The sequence below is a fragment of the Dromiciops gliroides genome, chromosome 4, assembly GCF_019393635.1.
Source record: "Dromiciops gliroides isolate mDroGli1 chromosome 4, mDroGli1.pri, whole genome shotgun sequence".
Taxonomy (NCBI): domain Eukaryota; kingdom Metazoa; phylum Chordata; class Mammalia; order Microbiotheria; family Microbiotheriidae; genus Dromiciops; species Dromiciops gliroides.
In genome coordinates this window covers 279,265,573-279,282,571 of record NC_057864.1, presented here as the reverse complement: position 1 = coordinate 279,282,571, position 16,999 = coordinate 279,265,573, and the positions used below count along the sequence as shown (strand labels likewise).

Here is a 16,999-nt window from a genome sequence, read left to right as displayed (position 1 = left end):
CAATCCACCTTACCACCTAACTCTCTCTCTCTCTCTCTCTCTCTCTCTCTCTCTCACTCGCTCGCTCTAATTCTAAAATTATACACTCATGTCTGACTCTTTATAACCCCATGAACCTTCTATCCTCCACTGTTTCTCAATGTGTGTTCAAGTTCATGTTCATTGTTTCCATGACACTATCTAACCATCTCCTCCCCTATGCCACCCCCTTTTCCTTTTTTCTTTAATCTTTCACAACATTAGGGTCTTTTCCAATTAGTCTTGTGGCTGAGCAAGGTATTTAAGCTTCAGCTTGAGTATTTGATCTTTCAGTGAATAGCCTGAATTAATTAATTTAATGATTAGTGATAGGTAGAATTTTCCTATACTGGATAGAACTATAAATGAGGTCATTGATTCATTAATCCATAGGCAAATTTGGTAGCTTAATCAATCAATAGCCATTCATTAAGCATCTAGTGTGTGTCAGTCACTATACTAAGATTTGTAAATATAAATATAGACAAAAGACCATCCCACCTTCAAGGAGCTCACAATCTAGTGGGAGAAGGATTAAACAAATATATATGATTGCTTCTCATACTTCTGGCTTGGAGTTTAATCTCCTTAAATCATTTCCTATTAGCTGAGCTAAAAGATTTACCTATGATACCTTTGGGAGAAATTACATGTAAAGGAAACATCATTGTATTATCAATTTTAGGAAGATTTATTAGCTTTCATTTTTATTTGGATTGTGGCATTCTGTATGTAGTTGTCATCCTGCCCTGCCCCAAGATTGTCATGTTACATAAATAATTGCCTTTGATGAATTGATGAAACTATTCTACAAATTCTCACACATCATTTTCATGTATTATACCTAATTCTCTTTAGTCTTTTTAATTATATCTACCACATCCTGATTAGTTTTAATAGGATTTGATCTTTTTAAATGTAGAAATAATAGGGGAAAATGAAAATCAAGAAAAGGTTTATGAAATTAAATCCATAGAAATGTGATTTCTAGGAAATAAGGAGGAATACGTTGCAAAGATAATAATTTTAAATAAATCAAAATTACTTATACATGCAAGTACTTCTACTGTGTAATTATGTATTTAATTCTGTTAAAATGCAGATGTGCTTGAATTTTACATTCTCTGCTGATACTTTAAAAAATATTTGCACCAAAAAATGTAAATGCAAGTATAGAAACCACCTCTGCTTTCCTAATCTGACTACCACATTCTGTGATGCTGTTTAAGCACAATCAGAATTTGCAGATGGGTATAAACTGATGGAAATAGGAAAGTTCTCTAAATCTAAATATGCATCTTGCAAATAAGGCTCCTGCCAATATCAGGTGCACCACATTAAGTGCACTCAATTTTGTATAATTTCCTAAGTGCTTTTTGAGCATTTACTCTGCAGAAAGCCCTGGACAAAGCACTGGTGGGGACAGAAGGAAAGGTAAGATGCAGGCAGAGGCCTCTCTCTCTCTCTCTCTCTCTGTATATATATATATATATATATATATATATATATATATATATATATATGTATATATATATGTATTCATAATTGTGAGTATACATTCATAATTGTGAATATATATTCATAATTGTGAATATATGTTCATAATTGTGAAAATGTGGCCTTCAGCTAATACAAGGGTTCTTAATCTAAGGGTCTATTACCTTAAAAAGAAATATTTGAACTAAATTGGTTTCCTTTGCATTTCTATGTGTTTTATTTCATACATTTAAAAACATCATGCTGAGAAGGGCTGAATAGGCTTTACCAGATGGCTATAGGGGATCTATCACACACACACAAATCTTACTAATTACAATATGGTGGTGGGAGGGAGAAGAGGAGTTAACATGATAGGCCTGTACTAGATTGCCTTATTACAAGTGAGTTGGTTTTCTAGATATAGATCATTGAGCTTGTGTTATGACCTACATCCTAATGTCAATTTTGGAGACAATTCTTTGTTCATTAGTACCTTTAGTATCATTCTATTTCTTCTAATCACTGAATACCTGCCTTTCTAAAATGCAACATCTTAATTGCACTAGGAAAGCCATTTTTCATATGACTAAGCAAAATAACAAAGTTTAACGCTATTCATCAAGGCTTGTAAGGGTGGGGAACCAATCATGCCACCTCACTTGGAAGTGAATTGTTTTTTGTCCTTCAGTGGAGTGGGGTAAATGACTGGTTGAAGTGAGGGGGTGATTATTGACTTAGTCAACGCCACTTGTAAAAAATTCCTGTTTTGAAAGTAGTATACTTTATTTAAGGAACCTGGTAGAAATTTGTTTCTTGGTAGTGATGAGAAATTTCATATACACAGACAAAGGAAAGTTGATATAGTCTTGCATTATCCCTGAATATGCAAATACTAATTTTTAATGGCCCACTGTGATGTCTCCTTAGAAAAGGTCACCTTGCTCAGAACTTTTTCTTTTCCCTTTTCAATTTTAAACAGTAAGATTATACAGAAGGAAAATTTTGCTTGGTAGCTCTTGAATAGAATTTTTCATAGGCAAAAGTTATTGCTTGAGGTAACACCACTGTGAAGCAGAAATTAGATATTCTGAGGTAGAAGAAATATTTAGTTTAAGAATTGATTTGCATGTAGGACACACTCACAAAACTAGATATTAGAAAATCCTGATAAAGCTTCTAATGAATCCTTTGTGTCTTCTGTATGACTCCCTACAATGAATTTCTAATTTCTATCTAGTTGACTTTTAAATAAATGACTTTTTAAATTTTTAAATAAATAATTCAATTACTACCACTACTCAGAAAAAAAAAAGACAGAAGTATTAAACACACCACATGATGACTGTATATGACTCACAATATAGTGAGGCCTGAAACATATTAAAATGTAATTGGGAAATATTTAACAAAATAAATATACAATGAAATAGATCATATTAACATGTGGCCCTCAGGAATCCTTAAGTACAGTTTAGTGGTGTGATGTTTGAAATCTAACTGTATGCTCACCTTAAATTAGAAGCTTTAGCACCAGTCTTTGGGCATTAAGCAGTTATTAAATCATATCAGGTATTCATGTGGAGTTCAGAAAGTTAAGAAAAGGCCTATGTAGCCTTGAGTTCCAGCCTGGTCGGGTTCTTCCTCAAGTCCTCCGCCATGAGCCTGCTTCAACCATGGAACTGAGTGTGGAAGCTTTTTTATAGGTCTGTAGCAGAGGTGGTCCTTACACATTGTTTCAAGCTGATTGGTAGGTGTCATCCAAATTCATTGGTTCACTAGACTTGAAGGAATTAAGTTCAGTCCTTAGCTTCTGAGAACAATACCTTTTTTTTTTTTTTTTTTTTTTTGCGGGGCAATGGGGGTTAAGTGACTTGCCCAGGGTCACACAGCTAGTAAGTGTCAAGTGTCTGAGGCCGGATTTGAACTCAGGTACTCCTGAATCCAGGGCCAGCGTTTTAACCACTGCGCCATCTAGCTGCCCCAACAATACCTTTTTAAGGGCTAGCCAGGTGTGGTTACAATCTAATTAACTTGAAGTAGGCTAATCAGCAAAGTCAATCACTCTCACTTAATTCAACCAGTTTAGATTAATCTCCAGGTGGGCCTTTGACTATCTGCCAAATCCCATTATTTCCTTACATTGGTTAACATTTCTATTCATGTTTGACATCACTGATTCTTGGATAGAAAGTCACCATTAGGCCCTGAAAGATCTTAGTGCAAGTGTTACCTCTGTGACAGAGAGGTTGTATGATCTGAGGTCAAGTCACCTAACCTCTCCAATGCTCCAAAAAACATATTGACCTGCATTGGAAGAGGAATTACTTGTACCAATTATATCAAAGGTCAAGTCCCCATTTCTACTCTCAGAAAGTTTTACTATAATCTATAAACCAGCAGATATGGTAAATGTTTGGTTTTTACTACTTTATTTTTAAGTAACAAATATTCCCTTTATATTCTAATAGTTGTTACACACCTTACTAACTATATCTAATTATTTTACTGTTTCTTTGAAGTATCAAAATGAAGAAATATATGCTTCCAGTTTCTTCCATTTCAACCTTGGATCATACATTTAGAAATGGAAAAAAAAATGTTACAGGGTATCTTACTCAAATTCTTTATTCTTTGGGTGAGGAAACAGAGACCCCCAGAGTAGGACAAGGTCACCAAGCTAGTCATTACATAAGCAAGCATTTGAACTCAAGTTCACTGACTCCAAATCTAGGCTCTTTCCAATGCCCCATGCTGCCCCTTGCTATCTAATTCTTTAATCTTAGTTTGTCGATCTTCTCTGTACTAGAATGGCAAGAATAGAATCATGAGAGAAATCATCACCCCCTTGAGCATTTCCTTTCCTTCATTGATGTCATATGCTGTATTTTTTCCATCTCTAAATAGTATTAGAGTCAGTTCTGCCACATCTGAGTGAAGTCTCAATCTAATTTTGATTCTCACTTTCACCCTTAGGTCATCCCTTTTCAGAGATGACAGATGCTCAGCCCCTCTTGAATATAAATAGTCATTTGTTTCCTTCCTACAAATGTTTCAATTCATAGTAACCATATATTGAAGATTTATACCGTATCTGAAGTATTCCTCACTTCCTAGTATTTTGTTTGCCACTAGATTTTAGGTCTCATAAAGTATCAGCAGAAATGCTAAATATAATAATTATCTCTACTCTTTCAAATTGGGTTTTTGTATAAAAAATTTCATTTCATTTGACTCTGCAGGGTTTAGCCCAGGGCCTGGTACATAGTAAGTATACAATAAATATGAAGTAGATGAATTAGCAAATCATTGAAAATTACCTTGATTTAGAAAACATTTATTAAACATCTACTATATGCAAGACACTATGCAAGGCAGACTAGTGCTTCTAAAATTTTATAATTTCATTGGTATAAAGTTAAAAATCCATATTCTTAAGGTTTTCATCATCAAATGGATTATATCTTCTCTTCTTCGAGACTGATTCAGCTTTGAAATTCAATACCTCCTTTTTTTTTTTTTTTTTTTTGGTGGGGCAATGAAGGCTAAGTGACTTGCCCAGCGTCACACACTGAGTAAGTGTCAAGTGTCTGAGGCTGTATTTGAACTCAGGTCCTCCTGAATCTAGGGCTGGTGCTTTATCCACTGTGCCACCTAGCTGCCCCAGAAATTCAATACCTCCTTAGCACTCTAAGTTGTCAGTTCTCTGCTTCCTCCTCCCAATGTACACACATTTCAGCTTCCTTTTGTATATTATCTTCCCTCGTTAGATTATAGTAGTAGTAGTAGTAGTAATATCTCATTTCTGTTAATATAAACATATATGAGTACTGTAGATTCATGAAAACTTCTACTATTCAGGCCAACAGTGAATTCCTATCTAATTAGAAATTTAACCCTATGATTATTTTTTACTAAGTGCCTCCTGTGAGTGAGGCACTGTGCTAAGCACCTTACTAATATTATTTCATTTAATTCTCACAACAACCTTATAGATTAGGACCTATTACTATCTCCATTTTAAAGTTTAAGAAACTGAGGCAGACAGATTTAAGTGACTTTCCCAGCTAATAGTTATACAGTACCTTAAAGTTTATGTGGCTAAAGTGTTTGAAGCTAGATTTGAACTCAGATCTTCTTGATCCCAGTCCCAGCATGCTATCCCCTGTACCACCTAGACATCTACCTGGGTAGCTAGGTGGTACAACAGATAAAGCAATGGCCCTGGAGTCATGAGAACCTGAGTTCAAATCTAACCTCAGATACTTACTAGCTGTGTGACCCTGAGCAAGTCACTTAACTCCAATTGTTTTAAACATCTGGGGCCATTTCTAATCATCATGATATATATCTTGCAATTAGCACCAGAAGGCTCTGGAGGAGAGAGTGAGATTGATGACCTTACACAACTCTGCCTCACTTAAGTCCAATTCATTACAAGTCATGACATCTGTCTGGGCTTCTTTGAGAACAAAGAACAAATGACAATAACCCTAGTAAAGACCATTATCATTTTAAATGTTTCATCTGAATTTCTACCCAGATTGCATATTATATTAAGGGTAAGGATGGTGCCTTATATTTCTTTTCTACTCCCTAATCCCTCTAGGAAAGAACTATGGATATGTACACACACACATACACAGATATATTAATATAAACATATATGAGTATTGTAGGTATTTAATAATAGATGCTTATTATTGAATTGAAAGCAACTAAGAAGACATCCATAACTACTAATCCTTTTATGTTCTCTTTATAGTCTCTAGAAAACCTTTATGAAAATGGTTAGTTCATGCATTTCTAGTTTCTTCAAGAAAAACATAAGAAAGAAACAAGGCTTCACAAAACGTTTGTTAATAATGGACCAATAATAATAAAAAAATGACAATAGCTAGCATTTATATGGGGAAGCTGGGTAGAGTGGTGGATAAAGTGTCAGACCTGAAGTGAGAAGGACCCTGTTCAAATCCATGCTCAGACACTTATTAGCTGTGTGATGCTGTGCAAGTCAATTAACTTTGTTTCTTTCAATGTCCTCATCTGTAAAGTGAGATAGAGAAGGAAATGGCTAACTGCTCCATTATCTTCACTGAGAAAACCCCAAATAGAGTCATGAAGAGTGAGACACAACTAAAGAAAACAACTGGTTGATGACTGAGCATTTATATTTTGCCTACTATGCTCCAGGAAATGTGTTAAACACTTTACAAATATCATCATCTTTAATTTTTAAAACAACCCACAGAGGTAGGTGTTATTATTATCCCCAATTTATTGTTGAGCAACCTGAAGGAGAGAGGTTAAAAAATTCAGGTTTTCCTGACTCCAGGATGAATGTTATATCCATTGCTCCACCAACTTACATCACCTTTTCACAGTCACATAATGGACTAAACTATGTAAGATATACAAGATCGTACTTTACTGTTCGCCAATTTCTTTTTAAATATATTTGCTGTACAGGAGTCCAGTCTGATTTTTGTGGCCTTTGTCCAAGGGGATAAGTCATTAAGCATAGTTAGGTAAGAATGTTGGGCTTGGAATCATGAAACCTTAAATATTATCTTGCATCAGACACTAACTCATTGTGAGAGCCTGAGCAAGTGTCTTAACTTTCTTAAATCAATTTTCAAGATCTGTAAAAGAGGGATAATAATACTTAGCTCATGGGGTTGTCTTTATTTTGTAAACTTTAAAGTACTGTATAACTATTAGCTATTATTTTTATTTCTATTACTATATTACAGAAGATTTTTGTTAGATCATCTTTATTCAGTATTCTATAATTGAAGACATAGTCCACTAGTGATTATATTTGAAAACAAAAATGGTTCTAAATGTCATAAGAAATTGCATATTTTATTTTATTAAATTCAACTAACATTTCAATATGTACCTACTATCTGTAAAAAAAAAAAATCTTAGGTCCTTTAGAATAGGTACTGTTTGGGATTTTATTTTTTTTTATCTAATTGCCTAAATATATAGTGGGTGATTAATAAAAAACAAATGAATGAATTTCTGGATGAATAGTTGAATACAAGACACTGTGACAGTTCTATTAATACACCTCATGATTTCTTTTTCTTGCTTACATTTTTATGTTTTTCTAGGGTCTTGTATTGGAAAGACAAATTTTCTATTCATTTCAGGTCTTTTCATTACAAATGCCTGAAAGTCCTCTTTTTCATTGAAGTCCAACTTTTTTCCCTGAAAGATTATATTCAGTTTTGCTGGGTAGGTGATTTTTGGCTGTAGTCCCAGTTCCTTTGCCCTCTGGAATATCATATTCCATGTCCTCTGGTCTTTTAATGTAGATACTGCTAGATCTTGTGTTATCCTTACTGTAACTCCACAGTATTTGAATTCCTTTTTCTAGCTGCTTGCAATATTTTCTCCTTGACCTGGATATTTGGAATTTGGCCATAATATTCTTGGAAGTTTTCCTTTTGAGATCTCTTTCAGGAGGTGATTAGTGGATTCTTTTGATTTCATATTTTACCTTATGCTTCTAGAATATCAGAGCAATTTCCCATGATTTTTCTTGGAAGATGATGTCTAAGCACTTATTTTGGTCATGGTTTTCAGGTAGTCCATTGATTTTCAAATTATCTCTCCTGGATCTATTTTCCAGGTCAGCTATTTTTCCAAAGAGATATTTCACCTTTCCTTCTATTTTTTCATTCAATTGGATTTGCTTTACTTCTCATAAGGTCACTAGCTTCCATTTGTTCAATCCTAATTCTTAGGCAATTATTTTTATCAGACAGTTTTTCTATCTCCTTTTCCATTTGGCTTTTCAAAGCTATTGACTTTTTTCTCATGACTCCCCTGCATCGCTCTCATTTCTCTTTCCATTCTTTCCTCCATCCCTTTAAATCTTCCTTCTATCTCTCCTACTTTCTCTTCAAAGTCCCTTTTGAGCACTTCTGTGGCCTGAGACCAATTCATGTTTTGATGGGGACCTTTGAATGTTGAAGCTTTGACTTTGTTATTATTTTGTTCTGAGGGTGTTTTCTGGTCTTTCACCCAAAGAAGCTCTCTATGGTCTGATGTTTTCTTTGCCTACTCATCTTGCCCCAGAAGCAGATGTCTGACAAAATCTGATTCTCTATGGTTGGAAGCTTGGCATGCCTGTGCCCTCCCCCACTGTGCCACCACCACTTGATTCAGCCTACTGGTTCAGAACCAGGGAATTTTGTCCCACCTCCAGTATAGATCAAAGCCACTTCACTCTGGCCAACCACTGAGCCCCCTCACTGGTCCACAGCTGATCTTCAAAAGATGCTGCTGGTGCTAAAGACTCCAAGACCCTGGAGGCATGGTCTATTCCAGGCTGGGTATATAGTTCATACTGAGCTCCTCTCTCAATGCACACAGCAGGTGATCTCAGTTGCCATCTTTGGCTGGAAAATAGTCTCACTCTGTTCTTATGTGGGTTAGACTGCTCCAGGAGTTGTTTTATGGCATATTTTAGAATGAGTGGACAGGTTTATTGGGAGCTTGGGGTTCTTCACAGCCTTTTCTCTACCATCTTGGCTCTACCCCCGGTAGCCTGATTTTGTGACAGTTCTTAAACACAGAGATGATAAACAGGTACTATCATTTTTAAGGAACTTGCAATCTAATATGGGGCAAAAACAAATATATAAGTAAGCATTTGGTGGCATGGAATAAGTGAAAATATAAGGTTTTCAAAATTTTATTAGAAGAAAAAGTTCTATTAAACTTCTAAAGAGGTAGAGATAAGATTCACTTGGCAGGCCTCATAGACTAAATGCCATGTAAACTGGGTCTTGAAGAAATAAAGGGATTGCAATGGATGTAAATACAAAAAATAGTACATTCAGATATAAGGGATGGATGACCTGTCCCAAAGCATAGAGATCTAGGGTGGTTTGAAATAGAGTCCTCCTTAGTGGTCAGCAGCTATGTACTTATATATCTAGGTAGCACAAGGCATAGAGTACAATGGCTAGAATTAGGGAAACTGCTTCAGACACTTAGCTGGGTGACCTTGGGCAAATTACTTAACCTTTATTTATCTCAGTTTCCTCAATGGTAAAATGGGCATAATAATAGTACCTACCTCTCAGGATTTTAGTAAGGATTAAGTGAGTTAATATTTTAATTAATATTGTAAGGCTCTTAGCAGAGTAAATAGCATATAATAGACACAATTAAAAATGCTAGGCATTATAATCATTAGTACAGAGGTTCTTAACCTGGAGTCCACGAACTTTTAAGAAGTATAGATGGGCAACTAGGTGGTGCAGTGGATAGAGCACCGGCCCTGGAGTCAGGAGTACCTGAGTTCAAATCTGGCCTCAGACATTTAACAATTGCTGGCTGTGTGACCCTGGGCATGTCACTTAACCCCAATTGCCTCACTTTAAAAAAAAAAAGTATAGATATCTGTTCACTATATCTCAATATAATTTGTTATCTGATATATACTCTGGTATGTATCACTCTGAGAAAGGGTTCATAGTCTTCATCAGACTGCCAAAGGGGGCTGAGTCATTACACCAAGCAATTAAGAAAGTCTGCTTTAATGGATTTACTTCAAAGAATATGAACAAGTGAGTTATCTGGCCCAACTGTTTTATGGTCATTTTTAGTATAATATGGGATGCCACTATAACTCCCAACTGGAATATCAATAGGTTGTGTCATTGATATCTAATTAACATCTGCTTCTTAGTTAAGAAAAAGGAAAAATAAGTAATTGTTTGGTATCATTTTTGCATAAGTCTTGCTGCCTCATTGGACTTCAACATTTTCCCAACACTACTAGTTTTCTGTCTTTCTATATACAAATTATAAACTTATAACCATCACACATTTATTAAGCTCCTACTGTGTTCCCTCCCAGATAATAAGGATATAAAAATGGAGAAACCACATGTACACAATTATATAAGATATGAATAAAATTGTAAGTACATCACAATTGTAAATACACTGCAATGTAATTTGGTTGGGGAGAAAACACAGGCATCTGAGGGGCATCAGGATGATAAATATTATGTACCTAGGTAATCAAAATAGGATAATCAGCTCTATTGATAGGAGTAAGTTCATTTTGAAAAGAACAAAATCCTATTACCTTGACGGCCTTTTACTTTGAGTTCCAATTCTGATTTCAACTGTGACTTCCATTAAATTTCTTTTAAACAAGATTTAGAAGCCTCAGTGGCACAGGGGAAACTTTTCTCTGTGTAACACTGACATTTCTTAATAAATGTTATGCATTAATGCCTTTTCAGTAAGCAATTTTCTGTCTCCCCATGATACTTCTCAAAATTGCTAACATTGTTCTGTATGTGAAGGATTTTATTTCTTCTTCTTAGTAGGCTGAACATGAATGAATGAGGTGGTCTTAAAAACCCATAGCTATCCAGATGGCACAGAATAGCATGTAAGCAGCATTTGATTATAATGTTATTAAGATAACTAAGTGGAGGAAATTATATACTACTCTGAAAATTTCTTTAGGACAAAATTATAACTGTTAGAAGAGCTGATATGGTTTCCTCTAGACCTATGTCCATAATTATCAAAGGATAATTGTAAAGGATGAATCTGAAGATTTATATCATATATTATCAAAAATATTAATATTAAATATTAATAGTAGGGTCAGCTAGGTGGCGCAGTCGATAAATTACCAGCCCTGGATTCAGGAGGACCTGAGTTCAAATATTGTTTTATTTAATATAACTTTATTCTACATACAAGTCATTTCTAGCTTAGAAGGATGTCCAAATGGCCATAGTGATAGATTACCTCCAATACAACTTTCCACTCCAGTTTGAACTACAAAAATATATTTTAATATATAATCTGAGTTAACATTTTAAAGTTGAGCAACCCAATCATGCTCCCATTCTTTCCTGGACCACTTCCCTCACTGAAGGGACCACTTCCCTTCCATTTATATTCTAATTCTTCCTCAATGGAAAGGGGTGGTTGCTACTTCCAATCACTTCTGCCTATGGGTAAAGAGACTGCTGGGGGTTAGGGAAGGCAATGATGTAAAAAAGAGAGATATACTTTGTTAAAAGTTTGGGTATTGGGGCAGCTAGGTGGTGCAGTGGATAGAGCACCAGCCCTGGACTCAGGAGTACCTGAGTTCAAATCCGGCCTCAGACACTTAACATTTACTAGCTGTGTGACCCTGGGCAAGTCACTTAACCCCAATTGCCTCACTTTAAAAAAAACAAAAAAGGTTGGGTATTTCCCAAAATCCATTTCCTCCAACCTTCCTTCAACTTTCTAAAGAACTTTAACCCAGAGACTGAAAAACGTTTGAGTGAAAAATATTTCTAGGGGCAGCTAGGTGGTGCAATAGATAAAGCACCGGCCCTGGAGTCAGGAGTACCTGAGTTCAAATCTGGCCTCAGACACTTGACACTTACTAGTTGTGTGACCCTGGGCAAGTCACTTAACCCCCATTGCCCCACCAAAAATAATATTCCTTAACATTTCTATAGAAATTATTATATATATATATATATATATATGGTTTATGTTCAAATGGTCAAAATGCCTCATTTTATTACGTGTGTGTGTGTGTGTAGAAGTAAGATAAACTTCCAAATCTATTCTGGTATTAATACTCAAAAAAGAAAGGAATACATTTCTCAAAAAATTGAGAAGATAAATATATTACATTTACGTAAATATATAATATAGGGAATGGAATATAATATATGCATTCACTTATATGTGTATGTATGTGTATATTTATATTTTTAAAGCCTCCTTTTTACTCTCTCTCATTCATACATACATACATACACACATACAGAGACACACATATATAAGGATATACTCAGTTTATTCTAGTACTAAATACTTTACTCCAAAAGACATGAATAAACTCTTCAAAAAGTATCTTACTAAAATAGATCATCAATAGGTTTTAGATTTAAATTATTAAATATAGTTTATAGCAACTGAGATTTTGTAATGCGTTTATGTCAAAGGTGGTTTAGAATTTGCTATATCAAAACAAAGTATCCCGTGAATAGAAAAGGAAGTAAATGTCACTATAATTTTAAGAATTTTCCTCTCATCCTGTACAGTATTGACTTAAAATTATGAGAACCAAAATAACTACAAGGATTAATCTTTATGTGACTTTATAAAACCATATAAAGTCTATAAAATATTTATATTACTTCATTTTTCCCTCAAATCAACCCTGTGAGGAACATAGGATAGCTATTATTACATTTTACAGAAAAGGAAACTGAGAGAATAATAAGTTAAGTGACTTACCTAGGTTCAGAGAAGTTTCAGGGACAAAATTCAAAGCCAAATTTCTCCTTACCCCAACTCTAGTACTCTTTCTAACACACTGTGCTGCATCAATGTTTTGTAAAATTTCTTAGTCTTAGATATATTGAGCTGAGTGGTACCCTAAAGGTTTTCTGGTTCAACATTTTCCTTTTACAGATCAAGGTAACTAAGATCCAGAGAAGTTAAATGGCTTGATGAAAGTCTTACAGGTTGAGTAGGTAAACTGGGATTCAAAACTCAGTTTTCAGACTCTAAATCTAGCAATATTCCCATTGCCCCACACTGGGGCCTCATATTCAGAGATTAAAAGTAGCCACCACTTTTGAGTTAAGTATTTTAATAGAACTATTTATAAGCACAAACTAGAAAACATTTACATTCACCAAGGTATAATTTGATGGCAGATGGCAAAGTCCTCTGTGTAGTCTACCAAAAAGCTGGCCCTTGTTATTCTAATAAAATGACAAACTTCTGGGTTCTAATTTCTAATCCCAAGTGGTTGCTGGCTTTTTTAGCTCAGAGAATTTACACTCCATCCTTCATATTCTCCCTTCCCCCCAGCACTGTTGGGAACCAAAAAGATAAAATGTGCAGTATAATCAAAGTTATTGGGGATTTTTTGGTTTGTTTTTAATGAAATGGGATTGTTCTTGCTTGCATTATTTGGAACTCCTGTCCAACCTGCTTCAGGAGCAAGAGAATTGCTTCTAAAAGAAATATCATATTTTAAAAGTTTCTGTTAGATGGCACTTGGTATAAAAGCAACATTTGGTTTCCTGTTTTAGTACCTTAAAAACTACCAAGAGTATTTTAAGATAATAGCAAACAATATAACTAAAAGAAAATGAGAAAGAAAAGCAATGAATTTTGCCATAGGATCAATGAACACAATCATGCTGAAAAATTCAGATCCCACCTCCCTCTACCAAATGAAGCCCCAATAGCCTTCCTGTGCTTCAATAGCAGAAGAATTATTCTAACAACTGCCTCATCTTTCCTCTTCATTTAACCTGTTTCCACACAGCTATTCTATCACTTTACCCATGAAAACAATGTTTTTCTCCTCTGGGGGCAGGAGAAGTGTAAATTAGAGGTTGGAATAAGGGATGTTTTCCTCTTGAGTTGGTTTACATTCCACATATTTTATACAAAGTAATGTTCAATGACTGTAATTTCTAAGAAAGAATAAACACATGTGTAGGAAAGAAAAGGGGCTTATTCAGTTGCCAAACGATGAATAACCTCAAACAAACAAATATAAAATGGGTTCATAAGATCATAGATTTAGAACTGGAAGGGAATTCAGAGTTTTGCAATTCAAACTCTTTATTTTATAGATGGAGCAACCAAAATCAAAAGTAGGGAATTGGTTAAGGTACAAGTTAGTAAGATGCAGAACCTGGATAATGATAATAGCTAACATTTATTTAGCACTTTAAGATTTATAAAACATTGGTTTTTCATATCATCTTCACAACAACCCTAGGAGATAGTTGCTATGATTTTCCCAGTTTTATGAATGAAGAAACTGAGGCAGATAGAAATAAAGTTACATAGGTGGTAAGTGTCTGAGGCAGGATTTGAATTCAAGTCTCCTTGATTCCAAGTTTAATACTCTGTCTACTAAGGTCCATAGCCACTAGGTCTATCCACTCTAAATGAGAAACTCTTGATTTCTTGGGAATTCTAGAATTTGCATGTAAAGACTATTCCCAAAGTTTTAATTATCCTACCTGTTATTGAAAAGGAAAGAAAAAAATCATAAGAAGGAAGCCAAGAACTAGATGACCAAGAAGTTCTCCCTTAGGCACAAGTCCCTGGTTAGTTGTTTCTTCCACAAATTGCCATTCCTATTTCTGGGGTGGGGAAAACTCTTCTCCTTGCCCCCTTTGTTTCACTCCAGTTTGGAAGCTGAAGGGAGAGAAGTGATAGGAAAAGGAAAAAGTTGGAGAGATGTTTCAGTTTATTTTATAAACCACAGGAAAAGGGGATCCTGTCTGTAAGGGCTCTACTTACTCTGACTCAACTACTAATCATTAATGGACAAGACTAGTCACTGGGGAATAATAAATAGGATTTCTTTTCATCTTTATATCAAAGTATTAGGGTACAGAGGTGCTTTTATCACCAAGGTCCATGTTCTAAAATCTCCTCAAGATTATTGGGGCACTCATCAAATTTGTCAGATATCTCCTAATCACCCTCTTACACTAATCTCTTTTATTTAACAATATAAAAATACTATATTCACAAACAAATGGCTGGAGTTTGAAAATGAAAATATAACACTCTTATATTTTTCTAAAGCAACCTAAGGAAAGCATATTTTATCATATGCATTACAATTAACTTCCTAGTAAATCATTGTAAAATAAATGCACATGTGTCTTCAAAAAGATGAATTCAGAATGCAGTGGGATTAAATCTCTGTTCTGCTACCTACTTTATGAATAACCTTTGATCTGTCACTTATTTATTTTTTTGGATCTTATTGTTCTAATCTGTTTGATCCCAGACTTAGAAATGGAAGGGGAATTAGAAGTTGATTGCACTTTCCACATGAGGAATCTTAGGCTTAGAGAGATGAGGGGACTTGCCCAAGGTCTCACAAACTGTATATAGTAGCACTAGGATTGGAATGCATATTATACTCTCTACATGGCATCATCCTACTTTCTTGAGATGAGATAAAATGAGCAATTTCCACTAAGTGGTCACTAAGGTCCCTTCAAGCTCTAAATCACATGATCCCAAATTCTATGACCCTACTTCTTCTCACCTACAGGTTTATATGAGTGATTAAGCTGTTTCAAGACAGGTACTTAGTTGAGGGCATTAAGTAAATTTTTAAGTGCCTACTACATTCCAGACACTCTTCTAAAAACCTGGGACACTACAAAAAGAAGGGAAAAATTCTAGAAATGGGAAAGGCCATTGAAAAGAAAAATTGAGTATGATATTTGAAAAATAGTAAGTAGGCCAGTGGAACTGGATTGTAGACTACATAGAGTTGAATAAAGGAGGAAAAAGTTTCTAAGGTATGAAGAGAACAGATTGGGGCAGCTAGATGGTGCAGTGGATAAAGCATTGGCCTTGGATTCAGAAGGAACTGAGTTCAAATACAACCTCAGACACTTGACTAGCTGTGTGACCCTGGCAAGTCACTTAACCCTCATTCCTCTGAAAATAGAAAACAAAGCCAAAAATTCAGTTAGAAAACAGATTTTAAATTCTCAATAATGTACTAGATCATAAAGGTAAAAGAGAACCCCTAAAATTTATTGAATAGTGGGGTGCCATGGACAAATCCACACTTTAGAAAAATAATTTTGCCAGTTGAATGTAGGAGGAAGAATGGAAAGAGAGTTGAAAAGGGGAGACCAATTAGAAAGCTATTGAAATAGTCCAGGTGAGAGATGTTGAGGACCAGAAGTAGGGAAGTAGAATTGTGATTGGAAAAAAGAGGGCATATTTGTGAGGATGAGAAGAGGACAATCTGAGTTATGTTGCCCAATCTGATAACCCAATGATCTTGGAATGCTTCAATTGTTCTAAGTCTTGATTTTCACATCTATAAAATATGGCTGGTATTTCAAATGTTATAAAAATTAATTTTTTATTATAAAATACTTTGTGAATAACTTCTTTGTTACACATATGTCCTTTCTTATCTATATATATTTTGTTGAGAATCAGTTCAATTTCTATGATTTTTGTTATGAATATCAATGTCCTTTCTTAGAGTAAGTTATTAATTCATTACTATAAGCATCTGACCTCTTAAACCTATTTTTTTAATGTAAGGAAATTAAAATAATTTTTAGACAATTGGGGGAAACAATGGGCAACTCAGTACTGAGAAAAAATGGCCAAACCCAAAGCAATGACCATGATTTCTAATTATTTTATCTGACAAATGATTGGACAGAAACTAAATTCCCTGGCCAGCTATCAAATCAATATCTATCTGATGAGAGGGTTTTTTTTTTATTTTTTACTTTTCAATAGCAAGGGAAATAAAAGATTATGGAATAAATTTTAAATAATTTTATTTGGGGCAGGTGTTGTTTCATATCTCTGGACCCCTGACTATTAGGATAATAAGATCCAGGAAAATGAAAATAGGTTTACTAAATGATAACCTAATTAACCATGCCTCAAGTTAATTTTTTAAATTTCTCATAAAACTTTC

General features: G+C 34.7%; 1 protein-coding gene across 4 annotated transcripts in view; it reads left to right on the top strand.

The window, feature by feature from the left end:
* Positions 1-16,999, top strand: part of KHDRBS2 (KH RNA binding domain containing, signal transduction associated 2) — an 840,272-nt gene that overhangs the window by 542,126 nt on the left and 281,147 nt on the right. The window lies entirely within an intron of this gene.